This window comes from Gymnogyps californianus, chromosome 12, assembly GCF_018139145.2.
Source record: "Gymnogyps californianus isolate 813 chromosome 12, ASM1813914v2, whole genome shotgun sequence".
Lineage (NCBI taxonomy): Eukaryota > Metazoa > Chordata > Aves > Accipitriformes > Cathartidae > Gymnogyps > Gymnogyps californianus.
This window is the reverse complement of record NC_059482.1, coordinates 17,756,450-17,773,698: the sequence shown is the minus strand read 5'-3', so window position 1 is coordinate 17,773,698 and position 17,249 is coordinate 17,756,450. Positions and strand designations below refer to the sequence as shown.

The 17,249-nt window shown below is 36.3% G+C and overlaps 1 long non-coding RNA gene across 3 annotated transcripts in view; it reads left to right on the top strand.

Annotated features, from left to right (window-relative positions):
* The window catches only part of LOC127021216 (uncharacterized), a 199,313-nt gene that overhangs the window by 162,623 nt on the left and 19,441 nt on the right, over positions 1–17,249 (top strand). For 2 of the 3 annotated variants that reach the window (XR_007767177.1, XR_007767176.1), the window contains exons 7-9: positions 4,263–4,467; positions 5,265–5,403; positions 11,872–11,993. This is a non-coding gene — a long non-coding RNA (uncharacterized LOC127021216). The remainder of the gene's footprint in view (positions 1–4,262; positions 4,468–5,264; positions 5,404–11,871; positions 11,994–17,249) is intronic. The other variant, XR_007767178.1, reaches the window with a different exon arrangement.

The following is a 17,249-nucleotide window of genomic DNA, read 5'->3' as shown; positions in this document are numbered from 1 at the left end:
GAAGCAGTTTCTGATACTGGCATAACATGGCGTGACAATAAGTAAATATAATGGTTGTCTTCATCTTCGTTGACACAGGAACTTAGATTGGGTACTGACAGTAACAGATGTAGCGGTGGATATTAGTTGAAATGAACTCCAGTATAGTATATCATGGTAATAGGCTTTGTCAATATGAAGCATGCTGTAAAAGCAGGGACTTAAATCTGCATGAGGAAGTGAAAAAAGGGTCAGATTGCAAAGGAGGTCTTTAGTGGTGATATGAGGCTTCTGCCTTTCCAGGAGGCATGATGCGCCGTACACGGGAAATAATGAGAGTATGAAGCATTAAAAGTATTTTGTTAACGAGAGACTGGTTTCGCCTTACTCTGTGATAATGAGAAAGATGATGTGTCTGTGGAAATAATAGGAATCAAAACTGTGGTCTAGTACACAGTAAAATCATGTAAAATTCTGTCAGGCATTAAGACTTACTCATAATACAGCATATACAAGTAAATCTATAGAGGCTTATGCACGAAAAATGATGCTTATCTTTCTTTCGCACTTGTGAATCACCCACATGAGAGTGTATTTTGTCATGAGCTAAATGAAATATAAAATCTTCCTCTGGATATTATGCATTTATCATTAATTTTTATGTTATGAAAAATACAGTATCTACAGCTAAGGTGGAAAATTAATTACATCAACTTCACTTAAAGCTTAAAGGCATTTATTTTAAAATACTGCAATCTAATTCAAGAACACAGTGCTCTGGTATCATAGCTATTTAGCTTCACAGCAATGAGCTCGTCTTTTCATGTAGAATTAAATTCCTAACCAATCCCACAGTATAAAACAATATCATGAGGACTGGGCCATTTTTTACACTTTAATTACTATCATAAACCTAAATATCAAACTATAATTTTATAACTATTCAGATTGTTCAGTTACACTATGTGAAGAATGAGAATTTGGAGAGTTGGGTGGTCTGTGTTTTATTTTAATAAGAGGCAAAGCTATATTTCTCCATGGATTAAGTCCAACACACAGAGAACTGTCAGTGTGAAAACAATAGAATTTATCTCCACTGATGTAGCTTGACATATGAACAAGAGCCTGAATTGTTGCCATGGCAATAAATGTGTAGGACTTATGCATGCATTTTCTGCTATAGGATTTTGATTAATGGCATTGACTAAATAGTCTGAAGTAGAAGAAACACTGCAGCAGGCCTGAGAATAGAGATGGCCTGGAATGGGTATGCACACCCTACTGCACACTTTTACTGGTAAAATAAACTGTGGTTGAAATCGGAGTTGTCAAGTCTCCGGTAAAGTATGAATTGAGGATTTAGCACTTAGGCTTAGTGTGAGAATTTAAAATGAAAAGACAGTCTCTTGAACATGAACTGTATTGGAACACTTTTCTATTTTCATATATGATATTTCTTCTTTTGGGATGAATGGTTTGAATGATACAAATAGTCCTTTTCCATCTTCAGTGGTTGTGGGCTCAGTACACGTCTTGATTCAGAAGACAATAAAGTATCTAGCTTTGATTCATAAATTAAGGTATTGAAGCAGTGGGAGAGGAGTGTGTCAGTATCCTACTGAGCCGAGGTCTTCACTGGGAATAGGGGAAAGTGGTTTTCTGGGACTCAGGCAAGATGCAGAGCACCTCATGGGAGGTGGTTTTATTAAGGGAATGGTCAGAACTTATCAGAAAGGCCCCTAAAGAGCACCTATTCAAGTAGCTCTGGTTGAAAATAATAAAAGCGTATGGTTTATCTGCATTTTTGTGGATGTGTATACTTAGCTATAGTGCATTTGTAATACTAAATATATTTATTGTGAAAGAAATGTGAAGTCCTAACTAGTGTTTTACAAGCTGTACCCACACTGGTTTTTCAGTGAGTTCTGGAGCACATATGATTACTAATTACATATATATGTGGCATTTAAAAATAAATTAGGGAACTTTGCAAACAAATTCAAACAATTCTAAAAGTCAATGAAATGTGAAAAATATCTCATCTAGAATATGAAGATGCTCATTCTTTACATGATTTTAAGTATATTTTATTCCCATATTTGTTCATTATAAGAGCTATTTGTGTTTAATCAAGGGTTCAGCTTTTCTCCAGCTCATCATCTGTTCCTAATCAACCCCGTTGAGGAATCAGACTGCTGAATTTGTGATGTTGCTATCATTTCTATGGTAATAGGATAGTTGATGAGCATAGTGTTACTGCTTCATTGAAGGATCAGGGAAAAGAAAGACTGGACTGTGTGGGAGGCAGAGTTAACAGGGACACAAGTGTCTTTAGTTGGAGAAAGCAGGAGCGTAGGAAATGATGGCTAATTAAAGGTATTTTTGTGAAAGGGTTCCCTTCCGATTTGCCTCAATGTGAAGTTTTCTATTCTTTTATAAGCTCACCAGTACCTTTTAGAATACTCTTAGAAATACTAATTAATAAGTATGTTTCAATATTTTTGCCATTATACCTTAAGGTCTCTTGATTTGTGCTTCAGTAATTGCTCATTGCAAACTTTTAAGGCAAGATGATGCTAATTAAAGTTTCAAAAAACCTGTGTTTACCTGAGCCTCATGGTCTCACTTTCTTACTGGCATCATCTCCCTCACATTGGCACATTCGTCTCCCTAGTGGGATATGGCAGTGGTGGTGGAACATGTTCCTTGTGGTCCAGCCAGTTTCTTGGGCTTCTGAAACAGCGGTGAAGGAGCCTCAGGTTGATTTTTCATGCTTGAAAACCTGGAAGCAGAGGGAAAAGCTTTTTAAAGTGAGACCACCATATTGGCCCCTAGATCTCTGTCCTGGTTTCGGCTGGGATAGAGTTAATTTTCTTCCTAGTAGCTGGTACAGTGCTGTGTCTTGGATTTAGTGTGAGAATAATGTCGATAACACTCTGATGTTTTAGTTGTTGCTAAGTAGCGCTTATCCGAAGTTAAGGACTTTTCAGTTTCCCATGCTCTGCCAGCAAGCAGGTGTGCAAGGAGCTGGGAGGGAGCAGAGCCAGGGCAGCTGACCCGAACTAGCCAAAGGGGTATTCCATACCATAGAATGTCATGCCCAGTATATAAATGGGGGGGAGTTGGCCGGGAGGGGCAGATCGCTGCTGGGGCATCAGTCAGCGGGTGGTGAGCGATTGCATTGAGCACCATTTGTCTTTCCTTGGGTTTTATTTCTGTCTTTTTTGTTATATGCCTTTTCATTACTATTATTATTATATTATTGTTATTAGTTAGCATTATATTTTATTTTACTTTAGTTATTAAACTGTTCTTATCTCAACCCATGAGTTTTACTTTTTTCCTGATCCTCCTCCCCATCCCACTGGGAGCGGGGAGGGGGGAGCGGCTGCGTGGTGCTTGGTTGCTGGCTGGGGTCAAACCACGACAATCCCTCAGCTGTATAATGCTGCTCTTCTTGGCCTCCGTGCCATCTGCTACTGAGTAGTATATTTTGTAGATATAACTTTCTGCCTTCTTTTCCACACCTCTTCCAAAGCAAGTAAGAAGGAAAGGCATGCAAAGACAACCCAGAGAGCTTATTTTAAGGACAAGAATGTTTAATTTCATTGGCTTGTGCTTTGGGAGTGTTGTTACGATGTCCGGTCCATTACTGTGTAACTCCTGTAGTTTTGGCGCCTTTCATGACTTCCAAAGCTCTACCTAATTTCAGGACTCACAGGGTCCAGGTCTTGCTTTCAGGTAGCATCATAGATATCTCCCCTTCCTCTGCCCAAGGAGTCCTTCAGCTGTACTGTTCTTACTGTAGGGGGAGTATCCCTGGAAAAAAAGGATTCCGTCCAAAGTAACTGTATTTGATATGTCAAATAGCTATGGGATGAACCAGCAGCAGGGAATACAAAGCCACACAGCTAGTGCTGATGTTCATACTGAAGACCTAACCAGGAAAGATCCTGGAGGTACTGCTTTACTTTCGTCTGATCGTGAATTGGGTCTGTCTTAGGTGAGAAATATTCAAATCCATTTGAACTTCTGTAAAAAGCAAAAGTCAAAGTAGCTATTCTCTAGTCAGTCATAGCTCGCTAGCAATGAAAGGATTCTTCATGGTGCTTACCAGTATTCGAATATGAATAATGGGTCATGTATAGAAAAGCCTCAAACTCATTTTCTTATTCATCTCCCTTGGACTTTCAAGGGGAAACTCTGATACAACTCCCACTGTAGGCCAAAGGGGACTGTCTGTCAAGACTGAGGATATCATAGCACATTCATGTGTTTGACAGGCTACCACCTTAAGACGACTATCAGAGACCTTCCAGCTCTCAGGCAAGAAGTGAGACCAGATCAATTATCCTGATTCAGCCTCAAAAAATAATGGACTTGAATGGAATTTCAAAGCCTGCTAAAGGACACTGGAAGTGAATGAGAAGCTGAGGAGTTAGTGAACCATTGTCATTGTACATTGGCCTTTCCATGCACTAGCCAGCAGTAAGTACTATGATCAACACTCTGGTTCTCAAATGAATATCCTCTCCTTATTGCATAGATTCTCTCAATTTTTCTGACTTGTGTTGCCAGATGAGACGCAGGGGTAGGAATTCAAATGACAATGAGAAAAAACAAATGTTATGAGTGAGATTAAACAAAGAATTGCTTCTCCAGAGGCTATACTGAAGTTGCATTACAAATTGACTATTACTCAGTTTTAAATCTATTTTTGAATAATCGTAATGAAGTTAATCTGACATAACTAAAGCAAATGTCCCAAGCCTGACGTGATGTTGTTTTAGGCTGGGCTGTGGAACTGAAACCATAAATGGAGGATCCTGTCATATAGGACATAGGGCTCCAAACTGTGGGGAACGTACTTTCTTGCAACCTTTGATGTAGCTGGTCACATCTTCCCCGAAGCTTCTTAACTGTGGAGTTCTCAAAAATCAGTCCTGTATTTGGTCCTTTTCAGTACCTACTTGATACCAAATTCTGTGTCTGCATTATCTTAAGTGGTCTAAAAGTGATCCTTAGCGGAAAAGAGCAACTGAAAGAGTTCATAGTTGCGCATGAGAGCAAACTAGCTCAGTCCATAGTTTGATCTTAGATTTTTCCCTGACACTGAACTCCTGCAAGCAGCAGCTCAAGAAACATTTTCTGTCATCGCTGGTTAGCCAAATTCCACTCTACCATGGAATATAAAAATCTTGCCTTGGTTTATAATATCTTTGTCACCTTTCAGCTGAATTGCAGGAAATACAGGTGAAATCTTCAATGCTATGTTTCTTTAACAGATGAACTTTCCACAGTCAGGATTAAAGTAGACAGTTGGAGAAGACTACATTGTCTCAATAGCTGGTCTGGACTATACTGTGAACTCTCTCAAAGCAAAAAAACTAGCCCAAACCTCCGACCACCAACTCAGAGTGCAAGGTACGTTTTGTTTTGGGTTTTTTTGACCTTAACTTCACTAAGTAACACGGAGCACAAGAATAAAGACTCTGTGAAAAATTATTTTCTGAAATAAGTTTAATTGTGTTTTCATGTATCACTAGAGGGTCCCCTGATAAAAGAATAGAAAAATCTACAGAGACAAATGAGCTTTCTTGATAAGCAGATTTCAGTACTTGCCTATTATGTTGCAACTTGGTTCTTTTTTTTTCATTAAATCATATGGGCTGCAATTCAAGGTATTGCTTAAGCGCTGTCTTAGATAAGAACCCAGAATCAAGGTCTTGCGAGTCTGACATGTCTATGCAAGTTCAGACAAGAATTTTTATTTTATTATTTAGAAGGTAAATCTTTGTTCACAATCACAACTAATAATTTTTACTGTTATCACATATAAAGTCCCTTATGAAAGCCAGATATCCATTGCCTCTGCACCATCTAAAAATCATAGCTGTGAGGCCCATATCCCTCAAAAACCTAAATACAGAATAGGGAGTTAGGTCTTAGATCAAACAAATCACTCAGTGGAAAATCAATATCCTAAATTTTTGGTGGAATTGGATTTAGGTAATCCACCTGCATTTTTTTATGGAAGACCTGATTTTTAAAGGAATTTAAACAATTGAAAGGTAGATACACATGTAAGTATCTCTAAAAATTCTCGTAGCCAGCCATTTACATGTAAAAATTATTATAACTTTTAAAGTCTTCAAGAACCTTCAATTAAAATTAGTTTTAATGTATGTTTCTGGAAGTGGTGTGACACACCCAGGAGATGCATGCATATAAAGAATATGTGGAAAATGAGCATGGGAGCACAAAGATCACTGCTTGTGTCATGTGGCAATGCACGCTGTATTAGCCAAGGAGATAGCCATGGGAGTATACCATAGGGAAAAACTTGGATTTAAAAGGTTTGTTGTATCCAGAATTCATTCATGCCTAGCTGTACTTATGTTAGTTATATAGACCCTATCTATCTTTACTTAAAGAGGTTTGTTAATGACTCACTCAAACACATGTGGACAGAAGGACATTAGACCAATTGAAAACATTTTATTCAAAGAGAGATCAACTTAAGCAATGGCTTGCTTAAGTATTATATCTATATGTGCCTTTGGGCATTTCTTTGCTTTTTAGGGTTGTTGCCTACTGGCAGGCTTTGAATAAGGATATGTTCACCAAACGTTGGATGGGGTGGGAAGGGCAGAAGAACATTTGAGGCAAGTCAGTATTTTCCAGTGTGACCCTGGATGTAGCAGAACCCAGATATGTCTGTAGTGTTCATAAAAAGGCACTGACATATGAAAGCCAAAGACAGGATTAAATCAAAGAGAGATTTTTTCATCTTGAGTCCGTTTCCTGTAAAATCCAGCTTCATTTAAAGAAGAAACTTTTGGAACTCCGTCACCCTTTAGAGCCAATGTCTATTGGTTCTGATGCAGTTTTCTCTAAGCAGACATATTAATAGACAAACACTTCTGGGCTTCAACTGTTTGGCACTCTTATATGGGTCTATGAATACACAGCTTTGTGGATAGAAAGAGAAACAGAAACACATAATTAAAAGACAATGAAGAATAAAATAGGGAATATTTTTAAAAATCTAGCATTTTATCCTTTGACACTAATTTTCCATGTGTATAATCAAGAAAACAGGGCAAGAAATGTGTGATGCTCACTAGTGCATAGGATTATTTTTCCATTTTTTTCATCAATAAAATAGATTGCTGATAGTCTGTGAATTTTCCTGGGTGAGAGCTTCCTGTGAAAGTATTTCCTTTCTGAAGCCAGGAAAATATATGCTGGAAAATTGCCCTGTTTATCTCTACTGATGATGTCTGCCTAGTGAAAATGTTTTTAATTGCCCTTGCCTTCTAGAGAGGCAGTTCTTATCATATCACATTATCATGTAATCTTCCAGGGCCTATAATATGGCATATGGGTTTATTAGTGGGTAACATCTGAAGTGACACAGTTTTTTAACTATACATAGAGCTAGTCAAGATGCTTGCAACCTTTAGGATCAACATGGATGATCAGTTTCAGAGCTAATGATTCCTATTTTTAAAATGCACGCAGCTATCCTCAGCAATGTTCACACTTTGGTGCAGTCTTTTATCCCTCTAAATTAAATTAAATCATAAATTACATATAGTAATCACATATAGTGTAAGTTTTATACCACGACAGTTTTTAATAATAGATTTTTCTTTTTAAGGAAGTACCTTTGATCCAGTCTCACCAAACAAAAGGGTCTGCCTTAAAAAAAAAAAAGGAAAAAAAAAAGCTGTTTCATTTTATATTGGAAAAATACAATGTGACATCTGGAGAATAAATTGTTCAGTCAGCCAGAAATACGCCTTGTAAAAATTGCTTAGGTTTCTGTAACAAGATTATTTACTGCGACTGTTCACCTATAATACAGCACACTTCTGAAATGGACCTTTTATGAAACACATCAAGCACTGTGGAAATGTATTCAGTGCATTAATCTACAACACTACACACTTTACAACACTTTTAGAACAGATTTTGAAACTCAGATCATCTAATGAGACAGAAAGTTTTTTCTTTATATTTATTCTGGTCACGTTTTATGCTAAGCCCTCAGGGTATTTAACATAATGCAATAGGGTTTTTTAGAAAATACAAACAAACAAAATGTATTACTTTTCTGATGACTACTGAGCTCAGACTGTTCTCTGTGCATATTTCCATTGCCTATAGGTAAGGCAAATAGCATATGTATCTCTTGCTCTAGAGCTTTATAAATACTTAAGCACCTCAAAATATGTCAGTCTCTAATCATAGTTTTGTGTCATTAATGGCAACAACCTGATTACGGTCATACTAAAGCCAAAGTAAGGGCCTGATTCCGAGAGGGTGGAATTGATTTGCTATGGCTCTAGGTGTCTCGAGTGAAGTAACATCGAAAAATGGAAGCAATAAAAAGGATGCATTTGTGCCTTATTTTAGGCACTAGGCCTGCAAGGAGCTGCATATTTTCTGTAACAAGGTGGTTTCTAAGTCTGAATGAAATCATAAGTAGAGATAGGATGGAAGCTGATTCAGGAACTATCCAGATGTAACAATGGAAAATTAAATTTTTAGTGATATGTGTGAATAGCTTATGTCTAAATCCCAAGCAAGATGACAATAACAAAACAGATTTATTTTTGCCTGTAAGATAGGTTACAATGAAGTTGCAAGAAGGTAGGAGGGGTTTCTTGATATGCAATTCAGAAATCACTGTATTCAAATTGTGAAATAGACACTGACTTAGGTTTTTAATGCAACTGAATAAACGATGGTCACAAAAGAGAGTATCTTTCAGTTTCTAAACACAGAACGCAATCTTTAATTGCTGTCTTGCTTGATAGTACGAACAATATTCTCTTGACTGGTAATAACGCTACGTGAATCGCGTGTTGGAATGCTTGATTCAGATGTTGGGTCTGCCATACTTTGGCAAGTTAGATTGTCCCAAAACAACATTTTTTCTCAAGAAGTCCATTATATAAATGAGAATCAAGATCATAAAATTCCTGAACTGTCAATTGTCATTAAGGATGTAGGTTATAAGAGAAACCAGCTGGAGCATAAGAATGCAGTGTAAAAGCAAAAGGTATATAAAAATGCACTTATCTTTCAGTTTAGCTTCCCTTCTGTTCCAGCAACATGGTTTATAGGAAGATCTCAGCACAGGTAAGCTATAGGTCTACCTTCAGGCTTTGGGGTATGCGTTCAAGCCTGTCCATGTTTCCTGCCAGTTTAAGTTGCTTATTATGAATACCAGTCCAAAATGCTAATCAGTTTTACAGCGTAGGATATTAACTTGGAGATCGCAACTGTGGATTGCAATTACTTCCAATACTTTATACCAACATATTACACTTTCTTTGTTGCAAGATGATGGTACCATATGGAGAAGGCTAAAATTCACTGACTGGAGGAAATGAACTATCAGTTCTTGAATTTTTAGTTTCTGCTACTGACTCAGTGATTGGTCTGAGATAAATTAATATTAGACTACCAAGATGATATGCAAGTTATCTTGATTGTGGATTGTACAGTCTTTTGCATATACAAACTACTATATTAGTGGTTTTGCTTTTATTTATATTAAAACAAACCTTTATTAGGAAATGGAAGTAATTTTTGGCAGTGTGTGGTAATTGAGAGATGATATTATCAGCCAGAAATTGTCACCTGTCGTCTTGCTTTCGAAGATATTTCTTAATGTTTCTTCTGTGTCTTGCCACTTAAAATTAAATCATTCCAAGATTGTGAAGTATTTTTCTTTAGAAGCCTTCTGATGTTGTCATTTTTGTCAGTCTTCAGATGTTCAATTTTTGCAGTGCTCCTGATTTCCTGCAGATTTTATTCTTTCTTCACAGAATGATTCATGTCATTTTCTAGAAGTAGTCTACTGTATGTTTACTTCTGTCACCAGAATACCCATGCCATTAGAAGTCATACTGTTTCCTGTAATAACCTCTGGTTTCTTTGTACTTAATGTCATAATTTATCTCAACTGCTGTTACAACATTCCTTTTTATTTTCCACCTTTATTTTGCTTGATTGCTTTTACACTCGACTCCATTTTGCAGTATTGGTGCTTTATCTGTCTTCTCTATCTTTTTTTAGGTCCTTGATTTTCCATATACACAATGACTTTGAGTTTATTGTTAGCTGAGATATACATGGAAGACTTAAGCGTACGCTAATATATACTGCATGTAATTATGAATGGAAATGAATGATGTATTGCATGTTATATAATACATATCCTAACAGACTAAATAATAAAGAGTAAGTAAAAGATATAGAATAAAGCAATTGCTTTACCCAACACCTACTTTTATTGTCAAGTAGCAAACAGAGAACTGAATCAAAACCAACTCAGGGAGAAAAGTGCCACCTCTTCATGTAGAAATTCCATTATACCCCTTAACTTTTCAGCTAAAGTTTCACCAAGGACTGCTGTGTTTCTCAACTTTTATGCCGCAGTGGTTGGTGCTGGTGCTTGGGGCAGCCCTGAGAACTGTGTCAGTAAACTAAGAAACACATTGGGTATAGGAGCTAAAAATAACGTAAAAAGTTATTCTATTGCTATTTAAATTTCCCCTGATTTGGAATTTGATCTTTCCATCAGTAACTGGAATTCCAACTCCATTACAAAACACCTCACAAGAGGTGCGCTCTATCTTGTCCTTGATTCTTTGTCTGTGATATGTTGAAGGGAAAAAGACCCCAACTGTCAAGAAGATACCAGCTATTCCTACATGATGGGAGAGGGAGCTAGGCAGACCCTTGGCCTATTGCCAATCCAGATCTTTTTCTACTGCTTTTCAGACCCAAGTGAATCAGGTGTTTAAACATATGATCAGCAAACTAAACATGAAATACAATAATACTAGGCAGAGAGAATACAGGGAGGTACGTAGGGCTCCAGATATTACTGATGTTTCACTGTACAATTGAATTAAAACTAAACCAGCTTGCTGAATACGTGTATATATCACAATAAGAAATAGAAATCAAAAGAAAGTTAAGCTAACTTCTTGCGCTACTAAAACTGGCAAGGCTTTTTTTATGGAAGAACCACTGAAAAAACTGTTTCCCCGTACACATTCTACAGATGGAGTGCAGCAAGATGAATTTCCTTGTGGATTCATGATTATAGTGTTAGACAGCCTTTAAAACTTCCAGGGATTTTTCCTGTTCAGTTGTGATCCTGCACTGAACTGATAATGTTCTTTCTGTGCTCAGTAATCCTTGGTCAGCTACTTGGGCTTACAAGATCATTAATTTTTTTTTAAACCAAATCCCGGTATTAAAATAAAAATCCATAGTAAAAGGACATGAAATAAACAAGCTTCTGCTCTGTAAAACTTCATATAAAACACAGTAAGCTAGCACTATCATAGTAACTATATTATAAAGTATACTGTAAATCAATTCCTACATGGCAAAATGAAAAGACTCCAGAAATGGAAAAATTCAAGTATAATACTTGAAATAGGAAAATATGTATAGTCTGGTATTAAAATTAGTATCCATATGTAATAGCTATTCCTCAACCCTGCACAATTGCTATCCATAGAACTTGCAGAAAACCAGCCCCTAGTTCTGGAGGAATTTGGTCTTTGCTCCAGTAGCAGTGTTAAATGTTTAAATGCTTCATAGCCACTCTGACACACCCCACACCCTCCCGGCCCTCTTCAGTAGATTTCTTAAATAATTATGGTTGCAGATGTCAAGGAAAGATGCAAGTTGTGCTAATCTCATGTTCCCGTGCTGTAACACCACTATTTAATACAGCACTTTTAGCCCTTTTCTCTTTATAAAGCATGGGTCGGCTATTCCCAATACGTGCAATATTTGAAAGGGAAGAGGATACACTACTGTGAAATAACGACTTTGTGTGTTTTCTTTCTGTTACAGCCGTCAGCTAACACCTTTCCTTTGCTGCGTGGGTGGACACAGGAGGGTCATGTAACCCTTGTAGTAGTATCTTCAGCCTTCCCTCAGCCACATCCTCCCTTCCCACCTCATTATGTGAATTGGTGAGTGGGGTCTCATGTTTTGGGCAAGGCAAGGGAGGGGTTGGGAACAGCAGAAAGGAGTCTCCTTACTTGGCCCAAAAGATTGTTGTCATCTGGCTTCATGAGCTGTGTGGCAGATCCACGAAACATCTTGTGGAGACTCTGCACCAACTCAGTAGATGCATTGGGGTGAATAATAATAGGAAAGGCAGTAGACTTGGATTAATAGAAAATGAAGGCTTTGGCTTGGAATAATGAACCTGTTTGGGCTAGACTAGTTCTGGGGGACATGGGGTGGAAATCTATATTAGCCGGAAATGCACCTCTCCAGTAAGTGGGGAAGTACCCACCTGATTATTTTATTAAAGAATGTAACTGGGGATATCATGCTTACACTGGTGAAAGAAGGAAAAATGGGTGACTTTTTTTTTTTTTTAAAAAGCTTTCTCCAAATAGTAGTGTATCAATTCACTTATGCGACAGTTCAGCTAGGTCATTGTCAAAAGACAAGTCTTTCCATCACATTCCAAAACCTGAAGGACTCAGAGGAAACCAATTGGCTGAAAAACTGTCAAATGTATGTATTTTTCTCTGCTAAAATTTTCACGTGCTTAAAAATTGGCAGTTAACTCTCTGAAAAGGATTTTCTTGTATAAAGTGATCTTAAATATGTTTTTCAAAATTATCTTTTGAAGTGGCTATTCAAACACATGCAAATATTCGGTTAGTGGGTGGAAAACCATTTTGCTTAAATAGAAGAAACCTTCAGCTTTCTCATTATATTTTCTCAGCTACAAAGGAAGCTAAAAGCCTCATTAGAAGTTGTACTTTTCCCTGATATAAGTGGGACAATTTCTCTAGTTCTCGCAGTTTGTAGCATGAGTTCTGACTGCATGAGGCTTATTAGCCTGAAGCATGTGAGTATTAGGTTACTTATTTCTGATAAATCAAATACAATCCAATATATTAAAGAAAAACAACCAACATCCAAGAATTAATACTACAGCTTGTTTTACAGTCCTACAAAAAAAGGTCCAGTCAGGAATTCTGCCTATGTCTACATATGAAAAATGGACTAACTTTATAAATAATATATTTTACATAATAGTGAAACAAGTTAAACTGTTTCCCTACTTACAGCAAGGTATGCTGGCAGGAATAAAATTTGGAATTGAAGCTCCAAGTCTGCAAATACTTCCAATTTTCAGAGTTTTTCAACATATTTGTAAAGACCTTAATCTTATTTTTAGAATTTCATGAGATTTGTCCTCCTTCAGTATAGCCTTTGCACATATCTACCTTACACGTATTTAACAGATTGATCCAAAATCATACAATTCTCTCTTCTACTCTGCTTCCCCTTTCTTTGAGACAGTTGTAATGAATTGGGTTGTTCTGCTCTAGATGTTTTGGTACATATCATCTACAGGATGCAGGATTATGTTATAGTTTAAATAATGTTCCCTTGAAACAAAAAACCACTACTCTAATTATTTATTGATTGACTAGTACTGAAAAACTATAGATCTCTGGCACAATGTAAATTAGTATTTTATATCTGATGCCATATTGCAAAATATTAGCATTCAGATTAAAAACAAGTGCACTCTGCCAAGAAAAGCTAGATTTAGGGCCAAAGCAATTGGATTTTGAAATACACTTATGGTTATTTTTTAAAGCATTTCAATTTTGGGAAAATGAAATCGAGGGTAAGCTTTCTGCCTGGTACTGTGTACGTCAAGGGTTTGCCAAAGGGGGTAAAAAAACAAGCCATGAAGTTAATTTAGCTTCAGTACTAGACAAAAATCTCTTGGCTCACGTAAGCAATGCTAAAGGTTGAGAACAGCTGCAGATCTCTTAAAATCATGCTTTTTCTGCAAAATCAGTTTTTGTATTTCTATATGCACCGTCTATTTATAAATATTTCTATGGCTATGTAGCTTCCTCTTTATAAATGGGTTATTTTAGTAACCATTTGATCCACATAGAATTTATTCGGTTTATTTCAAGGTCAGGATTAAATTTAAAGAGAAAAATGTCTAGAGAGTGAGATTTTTCTTAGATGTTATTTCAAAAGGTGATCTTTCATGGGAAAATCTAAGTGGTTTGAAATACTATCTGTACATAACTCAAAATATTGAAAATACTTTTTATTAAGTAGTTTGGATTTTGCTCTGGAAGGAAAGCTAACTGTGCTAATTTCTCATTTGGTTTTTTGATGAAAAAGCTAAGAGCTGATGAAAACCAAAACAGTTCCTTCAGCATGCACTTTGCAAATGCTACTGAGCAAAATCTACTTTTGTTTTATTGAATTAAAATGGTATTTTTAAAAGCAGAAAAATAAGTATAGAGAACAAAGTTGCAAGGTGCTTAGTCTGTTTTTTTTCTTTTACTAGAAATGAACAAAATAGATGTTGGTTATACAAAAAAATCTTTTCTACACAGAGATAATTGTTCTTGCTGAGTGGAAATTTGAAACACCTATTGAAAGGTGCCACCCTTAATATTTGAAAATGCTATCATGTATGGATTTTCCAGAAACTAAAGTTTTGCCTAAGGAGTACAATTTAAAACTACACATGGTATTTATTTATACATGCCATACTAATTGAATTATCAGTAGAAGTTTTTGTAGTTATTAAGAAGTGACTTTCTCAGAAACATCATCTTATGTATATATAATTTTATGCATGAGCTCAGGTTGGTTTTGCTTTTGCGTACAAATCTCTTGTATACATTCTGGCCTATGCTTCACATATGTTTTGAGGAAATAAAATGTGTATATAAAATTCCTTACACCACCTTGATGTCACATTGCAGGAGGCAATTTGTCTTCTGAAATTTTCCAAGTGTTATTTATGCTGAATATTGTTAGCTTCACACAAGCTGTAGTTACTGTGAAAATGAAACAGAGCAGTATGTTCTGATCTGCTGACCCTTACAGATTTTATTTTTGTAGTCTTTTATTCTTATTTTTGCCATCCCAAATGCATTTAGTATTTTTTTTTTTGGTCAATTTAGTTAGTTCAAACAGAGGCTGCCAGTTTAGGGGTTCAAGTTTGCAGATTACATTGCTGATTGATGGCAGTAGTTAGCCTGCAGGATTGCTAAGTGAGTATGTAGTAGCAGTGCAGCATGAATGTTTCCGAGTATTCAGTCCTGATGGACAAATACTACTAATACAGTAGTATTAATGGCTATGACCTCACTGATGTGGTTAGAGAAATGGTAAATGGCTTAATCTTTCTAAAAACATCATAGGTGATCAGTTACTCATAGATTAGTAGAACGATTGTAACGACATACACGTTCTTCATGCCTGTAGTACATTTTTACCCCTTCCTGTACTGAGTGTATCTTTCATCACAGTGTGTTAGTGCACAGAATGTGAATAACGCCAAGGCTTTTCTTTACCAATTTCTATTAGCATGCTATTTATATTAATAAATTAGTAAATCAGAAATTCTTTTCAGTGCCAACTGCAGTGGAGGCTTAAGTGTTCCAATTTTAAGATGACATTTATGTGAAGAACTAGCATATAATGCCAGATATCACAGTATTACACACTATAGCCTGTATGATAGTAGAGCTTGACATTGTCACCTGCTTGGCTTCTCTTATGTGTAGAGATATCCTAGCATCTGCCTTTTCACAGCTGCATGATTTGCTTCTCATCATGTCATGATAATACATTTTCACTGCTCATGTATATAATTATCTTGCCTAGTATTTGAAGTTCTCTAGTGTAAAATATCAAGTAGAAATACTCATATTAACTTGTGTTATCAATGAGCTAGAAAAAATTGTTAGTTTCTTGAAATTCTTGTTTTATTTTTTGAGATGTGTTTTGGTGATATTTTACAACCACCAACATGATACTGAGTTCCTTCCCCCTTACACAGACACACACATGCACACACCCACACATTTTTACCTGTTAGTTGATGGAGGGAATAATTTTGACTCAGTTTCTGAAAATCGCATTTAGATATAAACTACAGAGCACTGCTCTATTAAGAACCATGCTAGTAACACTGAGTGAATCAAAAATTCATGCAAATTTCAGTTTATTTTAAGAGGGTGTTTAATTAGCTGATCTTACATTATTAGTTATCAAAACAGAGTATAACATGAGTATTCATGACTGCAGAATTATTGTATTTTACCTTCTCTTTGGCAGTTAATTAACAACTTTGAGATTAAAGGTCAATTTAGGGCTAAGAGGTATTTTTGAAAGAATTTTTCAGGAATGAAGTGTAAACATTTTTTCCTGAAAATTTTCATAGACCATGTTTTGTTCTAAATCACAAACGTTTTTGTCCTCAGACACTCTACTTTGTCACCCCAGCATTTTCAGTTGTCCAGGTTTAATTGTCTGGGCAATTCTCAAACTTGCTGTGTTATATTCAAAATCCACAGTGTCTTTGACACTTTGACAGCCTGTCCGAGTTAGTGATTTTATTCCAATATTATTGTATGTATTTTATTTAAATGGTCTTTCAAGTGACAAAGCTTAAGTCTAGAACTTCAAATTTGGCCAGAAGTCCCACCCCCTGTATTTTATATCATAATCACAATGAAAAGCTGGCTTGCAGTGTTAATGTTAGCCTGGGCATGCCAGTCTGAACATGCATCTGTGTCACGACTTTCAACAACAGCTCAAGCTTCCATTTTGCTTTATTTATCAATTCTACCTGTTAGCCAGTGTCGGTTTTTGACAGCCCTCCCTGTTAACACAGTGAAGAAAAGGGAGTACATGGACCAAAAAAATAGTCCCAGCAGCTCTATGGATGCAGTAGGTATAGTTAACCAATATCACAGTAAGGTTATTGGGGAGACAAGTTCACTCCAGCACAAAGGGCACAGTTACATTGACGTGTTCCCTGAATCGTTAGGGAGGTTAAGTGACTTGCTGACAATTACTTCAACATTGTATTGAAAAATACTGTGCTTTTTAAGCTGAGTGATTCTATAATGATTTACAGTGTTTTGAGGCCAGAGAAGCAGACAAAATAGCAGTAAAAATAAATCAAGCCCTTTCTTTTGGCAAGTCATAATTTTACTTTATAATTCCACTTTACAATAGATAGTGTGACAAATAATTTTAAAATGCTGCGGGAAGGGATAGATATTTAAAATATCCTAATAGTACTGTGAATGATCCCCAAGCAAAAAGTGTAGAAAAGATATTTTCCAGACTATGCCCTTTTCTCTTAAAATCTACAAAGAGCATCACTGCTACAATGGAAAATGAGTATTTACTTTGGAAAATTGCTT